General features: G+C 41.9%; 1 long non-coding RNA gene across 1 annotated transcript; it reads left to right on the top strand.

Annotated features, from left to right (window-relative positions):
- The first annotated feature begins 65 nt into the window (after nt 1-65).
- Nucleotides 66-16,717, top strand: LOC120519327. The gene is made up of 3 exons (XR_005631443.1): nt 66-223; nt 2,972-3,034; nt 16,694-16,717. It is a non-coding gene; the product is annotated as an uncharacterized LOC120519327 (long non-coding RNA).
- The last annotated feature ends 22 nt before the right edge of the window (nt 16,718-16,739 follow it).

The raw sequence follows: 16,739 nt of genomic DNA, 5'->3' as shown, positions 1-16,739 counted from the left end.
TTAAAGAGGAGGTCCTTCTTATCTGTGCTACTTTGTATTTCTCCTTATCCTCTACTGATGTAGACTTTATCATCTTGTCGTGTCCTTCCTGCTGACGGAGACTCACTCAACTTCACTGTCACTGCTGATTTCTCTTCTGAGGACCTGAGAAAGGAGCTGTTATGCCTGAAAAAGAGTCTGGAGAAGATCAGCCAGTGGGACATCATCACATTGAGTCCACTAGGTACAGTTTTCTTCATTGTTAAAGTCCATTACGAGGACCAGAATGACAAATAATAGGACAGATTCTTTAATATTCAAAGTATTTTTTTTTTCTTATTAGCATAGTGAAACACCCATTTTTATAACAGGGTTAATGATAGATCCTTCTGTTTTGATCATGTTGTAAGAACATCTGTTCATCAGACATGCTAGCCAATACATTCCTCTTGGTTTTGCTTTTGTTACTTCTGTTCATTGGACATTGCTGCCCTCTGGTGGACACTGGATGACATTATGCCCTGACACAAATGTCAGGCACCAGGAGCCTCATGTATAAAGAGTGCATACGTACAAAAATGTTGTGTATTCCTGTTTCCATGCTCACATCACGATGTATAATAACTAAACTTGCCGAAAGCCACACACAAACTCACACCAGCTCAATCCCTTGTGTACTGCAAGTTTTCTTTATTAAATACACTGAAATTAACTGCACATCATTTTTTTAGTGTAAGGCATCTGATTGTAATCAACCTGTAACCATATAATGGTCCATGGAATGGCCACACTGTTCCAAATACCATAGCTGCTTTAGCGTTGTTACTCTCAGTGCATACTCTCAGAGTATTTTTAACCCACTCCATCTGAGTGGGAAATCACAGCTCTACAACAGCTGATCGAAAAGAGGATTATCGGGATACACCATTTAGCACATGCTGCCTCAACCATGTGCACAGTCTATTTAAACTGCTCCAATACTGCAAAACTTCAGAGCCTTTCATGCACGGTTCAGATACAGCTTCATCCCAAGAGCTCTAAACACACTCAATCAGTCCATCTAGTGCTCCTGGTAGAACTGTTTGTACTTAGAATTACAATCACCTCACTGTAAACTTACACTACAGTTGTAATATTGCACAACCTGAGTCACTTTATGAACCATTTGCACTGTCTGCACTATATGTACATGTGTATTGTACTTATGCTTTCATTTGTATATTCTTCATTGTTTATCATATTATCATTATTATTGTTATTTTATCATTTTATAGGAAAATAAGTTTATGGAGAATTTGTATATTGAATCTCATTGTACCATACAATAACAGTAAAGGAATTCAATTAGATAGATAGATAGATAGATAGATAGATAGATACTTTATTAATCCCAATGGGAAATTCACATAATCCAGCAGCAGTATACTGATACAAAAAAATAAATAAATAAATAACTTAAAGAGTAATAAAATGCATGCAGAAACAGACAATAACTTTGAATAATGTTAGCGTTGCCCTGGGTGGAACTGACAGTCTGTCAGTGGAGCAGGACAGTGACAAAATCTATCACTGAAGCTGCTACTCTGTCTGGAGATGATACTGTTCAGTGGATGCAGTGTATTCTCCATGATTGACAGGAGTTTGCTTAGCACCCGCTGCTCTGCTACAGATGTTAAACTGTCCAGCTTCGTGCCTACAATAGAGCCTGCCTTCTTAACAAGTTTGTCTAGGTGTGAGGCGTCCCTTTTCTTTATGCTGCCTCCCCAGCATACCACTGCATAGAAGAGGGCACTCACCACAACCGTCTGATAGAACATCTGCAGCATCTTATTGCAGATGTTGAAGGACGCCAACCTTCTAAGGAAGTATAATCGGCTCAGACCTTTCTTACACAGAGCATCAGTATTGGCAGTCCAGTCCAATTTATCATCCAGCTGCACTCCCAAGTATTTATAGGTCTGCACCCTCTGCACACAGTCACCTCCGATGATCACGGGTCCATGAGGGGCTTGGGCATCCTAAAATCCACTGCCAGTTCCTTGGTCTTGCTGGTGTTCAGGTGTAAGTGGTTTGAGTCACACCATTTAAAAAAGTCCTTGATTAGCTTCCTGTACTCCTCCTCCTGCCCACTCCTGATGCAGCCCATCAGAGAGTGCCAGAGTTGAGGGCCATAACACTGAAGGACCTGCCTGCCCTCCCAGGGTGGAGAATCTGGTGCTTGAGGACCTGAGAGAGCGGCAAGGAGTGTACAGAGCTAGGAGCGGAGTGAGGTTATGTAGTACTTTGAAGGTGAATTTAATCCTTGAAGATACGGTAACCAGTGATGCTGGAGGAGAACAGGGGAGATGTGAGCAAAACACTTTGTGTGGCTGTGAAGTTCTGAATGTCCTGTAGCTGCTGTAAAGATTTTGCAGGGAGGCCGATGAAAAGGGAATTACAGTAATCAATACGAGACATTATGAAACAATGAAGCAGAGTCTGAGCATCATTAAAGGACAGAAATGGATGGAGGCGGCAAAGTGACGAGATGATAGAGTGAAATTTTGGAAAGAGACCTAACGTGTAGCTCAAAGATTTCTGACAACAGGAGCAGGTTTGACAGGTGTACCATCGACAGAAACAGAGAAGTTAATGAGTCAGACGTGAGCGCCCAATTGTACCTGCACTGTTTACTGTCTGTCACCAAGTCTGAGATCCAATGGCGGATTGGACTGGGCAGGTTGAACTGGGTGAGTTTCTTATCTAGCAGCTCTGGGATGATGGTGTTGAAAGTTCAAGTCCACAAACAAGATCTTTGTCAAGGTGTTGGCCAGTAAAATTCAGGTCTAAATTCACTGCATCATCCACATGCCAATGGGCTCTGTGTGCAAACTTGATCTTCATGTCTTCTGTTATTTTAACTGCATTGCATTTGTAATATGTGTTTAAGCATTTAATATTATAAAAGCCCTTCTTCACATTCTTCATTCTTCTATTTTCTTTTAATTTTTAGGCTGTGAAGCTCCAATCTTCACCCTACAGCCTGAACCTCAGAGCAGAGAGGAGTTTTTACAATGTGAGTCTGTGAATTTGTTGCATTTATCATTATTTCTTTTTTAATATCTCAGACCAGGATTATGATGTGAAAGAGAAGCCTGCAGAAAGCATTACGTGAGTGTGGTGTGACTGAAGAGCTGAAAGTGATGCGGGTCCTGTGACTGGTGCATTATGGGATATTGAGAAGCACCAAAGCAGTCTTTTAGACTTGACTTTCTTAACACTAGAATTACCAGAGCCTACGAGAAAACTCGTAAATCCGGACCACCTTAAATCCGTTCGCACCTCTCCGTCAGCGTCTTTTGTCCTGTAAATGTGCCGATTAAGACAAGCAGCCTGCTATTCCATCCCCCCATCATCGCAGAACATTCACAAACTTCTCCCAGCTCGTGCCTTGTTTGATTATCTGGGAGTGAAGTGCTGGAATTTTAGAGTGGAAATAATAGACTGTTATTTGGAACACATGCGTTTCATGTGTGTTCCAGCATAAATTCACACCCGATCTGACGCTGTTCAGTTTCAAATAATATTGCATTAGTTCAGTGATGTTTTCTGATTGGTACTATTCAGGTCATAAAATGATTTCTTCAAAATGTCACATATATTGTCTCTTTTCTTCAGGTGTGTAATAGAAACCACAGCATAGAGAGAAGTGTGTGCATTGCAGCAGGTACACATGTTGTAAATGTAGGAAGGACTGTCGTTGCGTGTGTGTAAACTGTTAACATTTGAATCTGATGATTGCATATAGCGCTGAACTGACCTCATAAAAGGTCATAAAATGAATAATTCCAAATATCATATATACATACGTCTATGTTTTTATTTTGGGGGCATAGTATGTATCGTGATCGTAACTGAGAGAAAAAAGTGAACGTTAACTTTTACAAGTACAGTACTATTAATGTACATGGTCTGTTACAGACGCAAACCAAATGTATGTGCATACTGTATAATATTAAAAATAAGAGCAGCTAACTACTGAAAAAATGGCAAATATAGGAGACATTGGGGATTGAACCAGGGACTCGTGATTACAAGTCAGGAAATCTTAGCGCTACGCCGCAGAAGCTGTTGTATTGTACTTGAAACTTTTGTAAAAGTGTTTATTTGATCTTTGGACTTCAGGCTTCACACATTCTATAGTTTATGCCTACATTTTTTAACATTTATTACTAAAATATTAAAAAAAATTTAATAATGTGTTTACACAGATTACTGTAGAAACCGAGCACACATGAAATGCATGTGTTCCAAATAACGATCTGTTATTTCCACTCTAAAACTCCAGCAGTTCACTCACTCCCAGATAATCAAACAAGGCACGAGCTGGGAGAAGTTTTCGAATGTTCTGTGATAATGGGGGGATGGAATAGTAGGCTGCTTGCTGCTTGTCTTAACACTAGAATTACCAAAGCCTATGAAAAAACTCGTAGATCTGTCCCACCTTAAAACGCTTCGTGCCTCTCTGTCAGCGTCTTTTGTCCTTTAAATGTGTTGATAAGCAGCACCCCGCACAGTTTTCTCAGCTCAAGTCTGTTTCCCTACATGTCAGTTGCTTACAGTTGTATAGAGTGAGAAGTTAAGCAAAATGACACCATTTATAAATACTATATTGTTATTTGGAACACATGCATTTTATGTGTGTTCCGTGTTTACAAGATCTATGTAAACACATCCTTAAAAAAGAAATGTTTTTCATGTTTTGGTAATAGAAAATGTAGACATGAAGTTTATAATGTGTGAAGCCTGAATTCCAAATATCAAAGAAACACTTTCACAAAAGGCACAAATATAACAGAACAAATGCGCTGTGATATATGGCCGGCCTCTAGATGGAGCCCTCCCTGCAACATGGAGGTGCCCCAAATTCCAGCAGGGCATCATGGACCTTAGAGTTTTACTTCACAGCCCTGCTGGATACCATGGGGGCTGCCAGGGGTCGCTGCAGGGAGGAACAGGGAATCGTATTTTCTAGATAGCCCGGAAGTACTCCCTAGTCACGAGAATGGAAGAACGAAGTACTTCTGGTCTGAAGAAAAGAAGGAGTTTTCATCTGACCCGGAAGTGCAGGGAAATGACATGGACTGAGGGTTAGAAGCACTTCCGGGTGAAGAGATATAAAAGGACTGTGGGAAACCCCAGCAAGTTGAGCTGAGTTGGGAGGAAGGGTGTCGGAGTGTCTGGGAATGGAGGATTGAGAATTGTATTGATTGTTATTGTTGTTATTGGAAGTATTGTGGAGGTGGAGGTGGAGGTGCTTTGTGCATATTATAGAAATGTTAAATTAATTTCTTGGACTTTAATCTGGTGTCTGACGTGTGGTCTGAGGGTTCAAGGGGACAATAGCGCCCCCTATCTGTCACAGCACTTTTATTCAAAAATATAACTGCAGAAAAACAACCCATGTTAGGGTGCAACATTGACAAGTACCTTACCTTTGTGAAAAAAGCGGATAAAGAAATCGGTACCACAGAAAAATGTCTAGATACAAACTTTTTAAATTCTAAAGACGTAAATAAAAACAGACAGCCTGGTCTCAGATCCCCTATGTATTAAGATATAATCTCATAAATACAGGAACTTATTATAATATTAATTTACCCCATGATTCTACGTCTAAAAATCATCCAGACTTTGGGGCTACTAGTCTGTATTAAAATAATTACATTTCATTTAGAAAAATGACTGAAAACCTCGTTGCAGTAAATCTCCTGGTCCCTGTTCACCCCTGGTGTGTGTCTCCAACGGGCTGTCCAAATGAGAGTTTATAAAGCAAAAATGTTTCGTTATCTTAGACTTTTAAAAACAGGTGGCGCCATATAGAAAACAACCGGTTACAGCGGGAGTCCGTTTCAAAAGAGTACGCATTTCACAAGCGGGCCCTTCTGTACGTAGTTCAGAATACTGATGTCTTACTGTGTCAGAGCTAATGAACAACATGCCTGCGCTTTTAAACCACTCCTGAATATTCTCAGGGAAGAGGCTCTGTTTGAATTTTCAGATGCCAAGACAAAAACTACTTGATTGTAAAGCCTGTTTCGGTTTGAAAAAACTAATATTGTTTGCTTCAGTCATATGAATTTGTACATTAATCGTTGTACACTCACACGAGCGCGCTCACGCTCCTGCACACAGAGAGATGGTCCTGAACATAATAATTAATGGTAACCTATGAGAATTTTTAAATTTAAAGCCCCAGCCCCTCTCGTTTTAAGCAGCCATATTTTTTTTAAAAAGGGAGTTACCAGAGAATCAACTTGGAAAATGAATAGTAAGGATATTCAGCCATCCGTTTTTTTAAAACATACTCGTTTGGCGCATATAATAATCAAAAATATGCCATACCGTGATCCTGGAGAATAGTCTGTATGAACATTAATTATATTTAATTTAGCCCAATCCATAAATAAAGAAAATCATTTTTCTAAGAAGATCATGAAGATGCTGGGAGCTATGTGCTTTGGAAAGAGTTAAAAAAATAACCAACATATTCGTGGCTTGCCAAAGACTTTTTTAAAGGCCTTTCTCTATCCCCAGATGGCCCGCAAAGAATTCTAGAGCAGCATGGTGATCATATTTCTGCCACCAGTTTACACAGTAACCCACAGCTGAAGTGTGAATCGGCCCCCCCTATCATTCCCAAAGCCATGCGAGCGAAACTTGTTTTTGGATGAAGTTGAAAAATGACCTCTGTGTGCTTGAAATAGCGATAAGGTGTTTTAAAGCTTTAAAGTGCCTTTTCTATCACCAGAAGGACTGCAATGAATTCCTCAGAGAGCAGGGGCAGGGTTGGGGTGGTAGATTACACACACAGCTGTTTTCAGGCGAGCGCACAACAGCAGGGTGTCATCCAGCGGGATACCTGGCAGCTCGTGACTGCGCAGAGCAGAGACCCTGAACAGCTCGTACTCGAGGGCGCACAGAGCCTGTCAGCTTGTATTTCTGTGTGTAGAGAGAGAGAGCAGGGCTGCTAAAAGCGGGGATGCTTGTCTTTCTGTGGGAAACCTGATTCACCGCTGCGGCTGGACGCTTGGACCTTTCTACTTGAAGATTTTCAGTGAGATGAAAAAAGGTCGCTTTGACTTAGATAAAAAAAGCAGTTTACAAATGATAAAGCAAAGATTAGATAGATATTTTAAAATAATAGATATTTAAATACAGGGGTCTGACCCAACACAATATAGGCAGGAACAGCTATAAGGTAGAACGGTGCGGCTGGAGCATGTGTGGGCATGTCCTCAGGAGAGGGGGGCTGGGAAGTGGGGGGCCAACCAACAGATATTGCCAGACCAGGGGCTGAGGCAGAGGCGTCATTCATTCATGACCGTTCATGTCGCTTGGGCCGGCTGGAACGTGTCTGTATATGTCCTTGGGAGAAGGGGCCGGGAAGTGGGGGGCCAGCCATCAGGTGCTGCCTGACCGGGGGCCAAGGCAGAGGCATCATCCATCAAACAGCTCTTGACACTTACCTTGGTCAAGCAGGTGGTTGGGGGTAGGAGTGGGGTGAAGGAGGGGGCACACATCCATCAAACAGCTCTTGACACTTAGCATAACCAAGCAGGTGAAGGGGGGCGGGAGTCTGGGTGGGGACAGGCTGTCATTCACCAATCCACCGCCAGGGGACGAGGTCATCCTTCATATACACCAATCAGATGGAGGGGCGGGGCCAACATCCACATCGACCAATCAGAGCAAAGGGTCAGGGTTTAATGTCATCCATCTTTTTGATTGACAGTTTGACAGTATGTGCCTGACATATACTACTGTTAATATTTACAGAATCTTAATGTAAGAAAATGCTCTAAATTTATTTATGTTAAACAACACTGATTACTCCTCCCCATAGCCTCCTTGCACAGTCTGTCACTGACGTATTCCAGATGGTTCTTGTTGATTTTCTTTTACTTGACTCCCCTTATCCTTTGTTTTTTTTACCATATCTTATTATGGAGCTCTACCTGGACTGGAAGCCACTGATTATCTGCAGTCGTCTCCTCTCCTTACTGTTTTAACACTAGAATTACCAGAGCCTACGAAAAAACTCGTAATTCCGTCCCACCTTAAACTGCTTCTTAAATCCCTTCACACCTCTCCGCCAGCGCCCTTTGTCTTCTAAATGTGCTGATAAAGAGAAGCCGGCTATTCCATCCCCCCACCAATTTAGAACGTGAACGAACTTCTCTCAGCTCATGCCTTCATTGAGTATCTGGGAGTGAAGTGGAGTTTTAGAGTGGAAATAATAGATCGTTGTTTGGAACACACGCATTTCATGTCTATTCCGTTTCTACAGTAATCTGTGTCAACACATTGTTAAAACAGAAACTTTTTTATATTCTAGTAGTAGATGACAAAATGTAGGCATAAACTATATAATGTATGAAGCCTGAAGTCCAAATAGCAAAGAAACATTTTCACAAGAATAACACAATTGCACTTTTATTCAAACATATAACTGCAGAAACAAAAAGCCGCCTTAACATGCGACATTGACACCAGTTTACTGAAACTGACTCCGTGGCTCAATAGACTCAGCACCCGCTTGGGAATCAAAGGGTCGCGGTTCGATCCTGCCCCTCTGTTTTGAGAAGTAAACTGCTCTTAGTCTTACTGTTTTAGAATAAAAACATACATTTGATTTCAGTCTGTAACAGCCGGTGCAGTTTATGATCCTTGTAAAGGTTAGCTTTTTTTTATTCACTTTTCACTCTCTCAGTCGCTTCAGAATCAATCCATACAACCCCATCTGACACGGCTGTTTTCACTAAAGACGCTATAGCTCTGCAGTGTACCACGATGCATACTAACGCACAATCACCCCGGTTCTGACACACAAACGCTGGCGAAGCTGCCTTCTTCAGTATCTCACCGTCACTTGCTTTTCGCTTTATTGAGTGTTCCTGCCAGTCCCCGCATGTTGCTGTATGCTTTTTCTTTGTACTACAGGACATGCAGAGGAAAGAATGGTAAAGACCAGTAACTTCGGCGCTATATGCAATCATCAGACACTCCCCATCTGCCCGTGTCGTTCAAGCACAGGAACATATATTGGTGTAAAAGTATAACAAAAGTGCACTTTTATTCAAGTGCACTTTTTCCATCGCCTTTTCCTGTAAGAAGCAGTGTACACACTTCTCTCTATGCTGTGGTTTCTATTACACACCTGAAAGAAAGAGACAATATATGTGAAAATATAATCGCACTAATGCAATATTATTTGAAAACGAACAGCGTCAGTGCGGGTGTGAATTTATGCAGGAACTGGAAATTCTCTGATGCGGGACCTTCCCCCAGGGAAGAAAGTACAGTGTCAGGTGCTCATTCAGTGTAATAGAAACCATAGCACAGAAAGGTGTGTACACGGCAACAAGTACATGTGTCGTGAATGTAGGAAGGACGGTCCTTGGGTGTGTGGGAACTGTTAATATTTGAATGTGATGATTTTATATAGCACGGAATGAAAATCTGCACTTCTTAGCATTGCACCATGCAAGATGTCGTATCAATCGCCTACTGTAACTTGCTTTCTTTTTCTTCGGTTATACAGGTAGTTTTGAATAAAAGTGCACTTGTTTTGTTTTGAAATGAAGTGTCTGCGTGCACTTTTCGTGGCATTACACGTGTATTTTTTGAGCATGCCCGTTTGAGCAGTATAAAAAGTATTGAAAAGTATAACAAAACAACGGGCAGATGGGGAGTGTCTGATGATTGCATATAGCGCCGAACTTACTGCTCTTTACTATTCTCTCCTCTGCGTGCCCTGGAGTACAAAAGAAACAGAATACAGACGCGCTATAGCTCTGTGCTGTACCACGATGCATACTAACGCCCCCCCACCCGGTTCTGACACACAGACGCTGGCGAAGCTTCTTCATATCTCACCGTCACTTGATTTTCTTTTTATTCAGTTTTATTGAGTGTTCCTGCCAGTCCCGCATGTTGCTGTATGCTGGATAGAGAGAAGTGTGTACATTGCTTCTTACAGGAAAAGGCGATGGAAAAAGTGCACTTGAATAAAAGTGCACTTTTGTTATACTTTTACACCAATATATGTTCCTGTGCTTGAACGACACGGGCAGATGGGGAGTGTCTGATGATTGCATATAGCGCCGAAGTTACTGCTCTTTACTATTCTCTCCTCTGCATGCCCTGGAGTACAAAAGAAACAGAATACAGACGCGCTATAGCTCTGTGCTGTACCACGATGCATACTAACGCCCCACGTTCTGACACACAGACGCTGGCGAAGCTTCTTCATATCTCACCGTCGCTTGATTTTCTTTTTATTCAGTTTTATTGAGTGTTCCTGCCAGTCCCGCATGTTGCTGTATGCTGGATAGAGAGAAGTGTGTACATTGCTTCTTACAGGAAAAGGCGATGGAAAAAGTGCACTTGAATAAAAGTGCACTTTTGTTATACTTTTACACCAATATATGTTCCTGTGCTTGAACGACACGGGCAGATGGGGAGTGTCTGATGATTGCATATAGCGCCGAAGTTACTGGTCTTTACCATTCTTTCCTCTGCATGTCCTGTAGTACAAAAGAAAAAGCATACAGCAACATGCGGGACTGGCAGGAACACTCAATAAAACGAAAAGCAAGTGACGGTGAGATACTAAGAAGGCAGCTTCGCCAGCGCTTGTGTGTCAGAACCGGGGCTGGGGTGATTGTGCGTTAGTATGCATCGTGGTACACTGCAGAGCTAGAGCGCGTCTTTAGTGAAAACAGCCGTGTCAGATGGGGTTGTATGGATTGATTCTGAACGCGACTGAGAGAGTGAAAAGTGAATAAAAAAAGCTAACCTTTACAAGGATCATAAACTGCACCGGCTGTTACAGACTGAAATCAAATGTATGCTTTTATTCTAAAACAGTAAGACAAGAGCAGTTTACTTCTCAAAACAGAGGGGCGCAGGATCGAACCAGCGACCCCTGGATTCCCAAGCGGGGTCAGAGTCTATTGAGCCACGGAGTCAGTTTCAGTAAACTGGTGTCAATGTTGCATGTTAAGGCGGCTTTTTGTTTCTGCAGTTATATGTTTGAATAAAAGTGCAATTGTGTTATTCTTGTGAAAATGTTTCTTTGCTATTTGGACTTCAGGCTTCATACATTATATAGTTTATGCCTACATTTTGTCATCTACTACTAGAATATAACAAACGTTTCTGTTTTAACAATGTGTTGACACAGATTACTGTAGAAACGGAACAGACATGAAATGCGTGTGTTCCAAACAACGATCTATTATTTCCACTCTAAAACTCCACTTCACTCCCAGATACTCAATCAAGGCATGAGCTGAGAGAAGTTCGTTCACGTTCTAAATTGGTGGGGGGATGGAATAGCCGGCTGCTCCGAGCTTCTCTTTATCAGCTCTTTTAGAAGACAAAGGGCGCTGGCGGAGAGGTGTGAAGGGATTTAAGAAGCAGTTTAAGGTGGGACGGAATTACGAGTTTTTTCGTAGGCTCTGGTAATTCTAGTGTTAAAGAAGGTCTCCTTCCAGTTAATTTTACCCTTTTATTTATTTAATTATTTATTTATTTTTGTATTTTATTTATTCATCCATCCATCCATTGTCTAACCCGCTATATTATAACACAGGGTAACGGTGGTCTGCTGGAAACAATCCCAGCCAGCACAGGGTGCAAGGCAGGAACAAATCCCTGGGCATGGCACCAGCGCACCACAGGGCACACACACACACACACATACACCAATGATCATCAATGAACTGAGGCTAGGAACTTTGAATGTTGGCAGTATGACTGGTAAGGGGAGCAGATATGATGGAGAGAAGGAAGGTTGATATACTGTGCGTGAAGAGACTAAATGGAAGGGGAGTAAGGCCAGGTGGATCAGAGGTGGATTCAAATTATTCTATCATGGTGTGGATGGGAGGAGAAATGTGGTAGGAGTTATTCTGAAGGAACAGCATGTCAAGAGTGTTTTGGAGGTGAAAAGAGTGTTAGAGAGAGTGATGATTATGAAGCTGAAAATTAGAGGTGTGATGATGAATGTTGTTAGTGCATATGCCCCACAAGTTGGGTGTGCAATGGCTGAGAAAGAAGATTTGTGGAGTGAGTTGGATAAAGTGATGAACAGTGTACCCAAGTGACAGAAAGTGGTGATTGGAGCGGATTTCAATGGGCATGTTGGTGAAGTGAACAGTGGAGACGAGGAGGTGATGGGTAGGTATTGTGTCAAGGAGAGGAATGAAGAAGGTAAGAAGATAGTGGATTTTGTGAAAAGGATGGGCATGGCTGTGGTAAATATGTATTTTAAGATGAGAGAGGAGCATAGGGTGATGTGCAAGAGTGGAGGAAGATGCACACGGATAGATTACACCCTATGCAGAAGAGTTGATCTGAAGGAGATTGAAGACTGCAAAGTGGTGGCAGGGGGAAAGTGAAGTTAAGCAGCATAGGATGGTGGTCTCTAGGATGATGTTGGAGATCAAGTAGAGGATGAGAGTAAGGGCAGAGCCAAGGATCAAATGGAGGAAGTAGAAAAAGGAAGACTGCAAAGTTGAATTTAGGGAGGAGGTGAGACAGGCACTGGGTGGCAGTTTAGAATTACCAGACAACTGGGAAACTACAGCAGACGTAGTAAAGGTGACAGCAAGAAGGGTGCTTGGTGTGACATCTGGAAAGAGGAGGGAGGAAAAGGAAACTGGTGGTGGAATGAGGAAGTACAGGAGAGTATACAGACGAAGAGGATGGTGAAGAAGAAGTGGGATAGTCAGAGAGATGCAGAAAATAGACAAGAGTACAAGGAGATAAGGCACAAGGTGAAGAGAGAGGTGGCGAAGGCTAAAGAAAAGGCGTATGATGAGTTGTATGAGAGTTGGACACTAACTAGGGAGAAAAGAACCAGTGGGCTACACAGAGGAACAGAGCTGGAAAAGGTGAGCAGCAGGTTAAGGTGATAAAGGATAAAGATGGAAACATACTCACAAGTGAGGAGAGTGTGTTGAGCAGATGGAAAGAGTACTTTGAGAGGCTGATGATTGAAGAGAGCGAGAGAGAGAAGAGGTTGGATGATGTGGAGATAGTGAATCAGGAAGTGCAACGGATTAGCAAGGAGGAAGTCAAAGTGAACTTTATTGTCATCTCAACCATATACAAGTATACAGATAGACGAAATTGCGAAGCTCAGGGTCCACAGTGTAACAATATGATGTGCAAATAGTAAATTAAAAAAAGAATAAAAATTTTAAAATTTTAAATTAAAACGCAAACAAGACAAGACATTGTGCAAAGATAGGACAAACAAGTAGCAGCAATATTGATGTGTAAGATATGTAATATAATAAATAAATAAATAAATAAATAAATAAATAAATAAATAAATAAATAATAGATATAGATAATACAGAAATGATCAGTGTATGATAATAGTTGTTTAAGACGTGTGTAAACAATGACAGGTCAGAATGTTTCATAGCATAAGGATATCAAGAGTGTCAAAATCCTTAGAGGTCAGTATGAGATTTTCAGTTCTTTTCTACATGCACACTCATCTTAGCAGGATAGTGGTTTTCATGTATAAAAGTTCTGTTTTTAGTGGTGGATGAGCCCGTGTGGAAGGTCCCAGGGGGCAGCCTGGTGTTAAGGAGTCTGACAGCTTTGGGGTAAAAAACTCTCCTGCAGCCTCGCAGATTTGGCTTTGATGCTGCAGTATCTTCTCTTGGATGGCAGAAGTGTGAAAAGTCCATGTGAGGGGTTTAAGAGGTCCTACACAATGCTGCAGGCCTTGCGGACACTGCATTTGTAAAATATGTCCTGTAGTGAAGGGTGAGGCACCCCAATAATGTTCTCTGCTGTCTTCACTATCCTTTGCAGGCGCTTGTGTTTGAATATGTTGCAGTTGCCATACCAGACAGTGATGCAGCTGGTCAGGACACTCTCAATGATGCCTCTGTAGAACATGATGAGGATGGAAGGGGGAAGACGTGCTCGCTTCAGCCGCCTTAGGAAGTGTAGTCTCTGCTGGACTTTCTTGATTAGTGATGAGGTGTTATGTGTCCACTTAAGTTCCTCCGTTAAGTGCACACCGAGGAACTTGGTATTCCTAACAATCTCCACATCTAAACCGTTGATGCTGAGCGGGATGTGGGCAGGACGTGATTTTCTGAAGTCCACGATTATCTCTTTTGTCTTGTCGACATTGAGAGATAGATTGTTGTCTTCACACCATGCGGTCAGCCATTTCACCTCATCTCTGTATGCTCTTTCATCATCTCTGCTTATCAGTCCCAGCACCATCGTATCATCCGCAAACTTGATGATGTGATTGGTGTTGTGCGTGGCTTTGCAGTCGTGAGTCAGCAGGGTGAAGAGCAATGGACTAAGCACACAGCCCTGCGGTGCTCCAGTGCTCAGTGTGATGATGCTGGAAGTGTTGTAGCCCATCCGAGCTGACTGGGGCCTGGATGAAGAATGGAAAGGCCGTTGGTCCAGATGACATACCTATGGAAGCATGGAGGTGTTTAGGAGAGATGGCAGTGGAGTTTTTAAGCAGATTGTTTAATGGAATCTTGGAAAGTGAGAGGATGCCTGAGGAGTGGAGAAGTGTACTGATTGGATTAGATTATTTATTTATAAAACCACATTTCAAACAACAGAGGTTGCGCCAAAGTGCTGTACAAAAAAGCATTAAAATAAACACAATACAAACAATCATAAAAAAGCAGATTAATAAAACAACCAATTGTACATCCACCACAATCCCATCATACACAATGAAAGAGAAGAAAACAAGCAGGTCTTAAGCCGACTTTTAAAAACCTCATAGAGGATGAAGACCTGATTTGCAGAGGCAAGTCTTTCCAAAGCCGTGGAGCAACAACTTAAAAAGCTCTATCTCCCCTCGACGTCAGCTGAGATCTCAGCACTACAAGGAGCAGTCGTTCAGATGACCTCAGTGCTCTTGGTGGCACACGGGGTGAAGGAGATCACAGATGTATTTTGGAGCCAGCGAGACCATGCAAGGCTTTAAAAATTAACAAGATTTTAAACTCAATGTGATGCCTCACTGGTAGCCACTGGAGACAGAGGCTAAAATGGCGGAGATGTGATCCTTTTTTCTTGACCTAATTAAGAATCTCGCTGCAGTGTTTTGAACCAGCTGAAGGCGCGACAGAGCAGATTTGGGCAGACCCACATATAAGGAATTACAATAATCCAGCTGAGATGTCATTAAAGCATGAATGACTGTTTCCAAGTCCTTCTGTGACAGAAGGATTTTAGTTTAGAGATTTGTCTCAGTTGGTAAAAACTGGACTTTACTACCGTGGAGATTAGTTTTTCCAAACTTAGTGATGACTCAAATATGATACCTGGTTTCTAACATCATTATTAATCATTGCTGCCAAAGATCGTAAGTGCATGCCGATTTCTACTGCAGATGGGGTAGGACCAAAAATAATGACCTCTGTTTAATTTTCGTTTAATTGCAAGAAACTTTGTGCCATCTAATATTTAATATTATCAAAGCATTTCAACTGCTTTTTTACAGATGAAGTGAAGTCAGGACTAACTTTGAGGTACAATTGCGTATCATCAGCATAAGAATGAGACGCGATGTCGTGTTTGTAAAAGATGGCCCTCAAGGGGAGCAGATGAAGGGAAAAAAGAAGGGGAGCCGGGACAGAACCTTGAGGGATGCCTCGTGTGAGGGGAGATGGCTGAGAGAAACTCTCATCTGTGTTAACAGACATAGTTCTGCCTTTCAGGTCGGACACGAACCCTTTAAGTTCACAGACTTGAATGGCCACTTCATTTTCAAGCCATTTTACCAGAACCCCGTAGTCCACTGAGTCAAATGCCACACTGAGATCCTGTAAGACTAATATTGCAGAAGAGCCAGAGTCCAAAGTTAATAGAATATCATTTGTTACCTTCAGCAGAGCCGATTCAGTACTATGAAGTTTTTTAACACCTGACTGAAACACATTATACACATTGTTATCCTCCAGATATGAAATTACCTGCAAAGAAACCACTTTCTCCATAATTTTGGACAGAAATGAGAGCTTAGAAATAGGCCTGTAGTTTGAAAGAGCTGTAGGATCAAGTGTGGGCGTCTTCAGCAAATGCTCAACAATTGCATGTTTAAAGTTGTCTGGCATTATACATACCAGATGTTAGATTGTTGTTTATAACAGCTAACACAATTGGACTAAACACTCTAAAAGTATCTTTAAATAGGCATGAGGGTAAGATATCTAGCAGATAATTGGAAGATTTCATATGCAGGATTAGTCAGCAGGTTGAAAAGAAATAAACTGGCTGTGCACTGTCCTTAGAGGGGCTGCTGTCATCCCACAGTAGTCAACAAATGTAAGAGTAATGTTAGAATGAATGGCTTGGATTTTAATTATAAAATAGTTGAGAAAAAGCTCACAGGTCTCAGGCATACTCACAGTCAAGCCGCTGACAGGTGGGTTTAAAAGAGTGTTAATGGTGCTAAACAGCACCCAGAGTCTCGAGGCAGCATTCGCAATTAAACACGATAAAAAAATGTGATTTTGCTGATCTCACAGCCTCTTGATGGGACTTCCAGCGAGTTCTGAGAATTTCATAAGATATCTGCAGTTTGTCCTTTTTCCATCTCCATTCAGCCTGCCTGTACTTCTATCTGACCTCTCTCTCTCTCTCTCTCTCTCATTTCTCCTAGGGCACGAAGTAGAAAATGGCCGACAGTGGGGTAACTTCGCGTTGAA

Source organism: Polypterus senegalus, unplaced genomic scaffold, assembly GCF_016835505.1.
Source record: "Polypterus senegalus isolate Bchr_013 unplaced genomic scaffold, ASM1683550v1 scaffold_3705, whole genome shotgun sequence".
NCBI classification, from domain to species: Eukaryota; Metazoa; Chordata; class Cladistia; order Polypteriformes; family Polypteridae; genus Polypterus; species Polypterus senegalus.
This window is presented reverse-complemented; position numbering and strand designations above follow the sequence as displayed.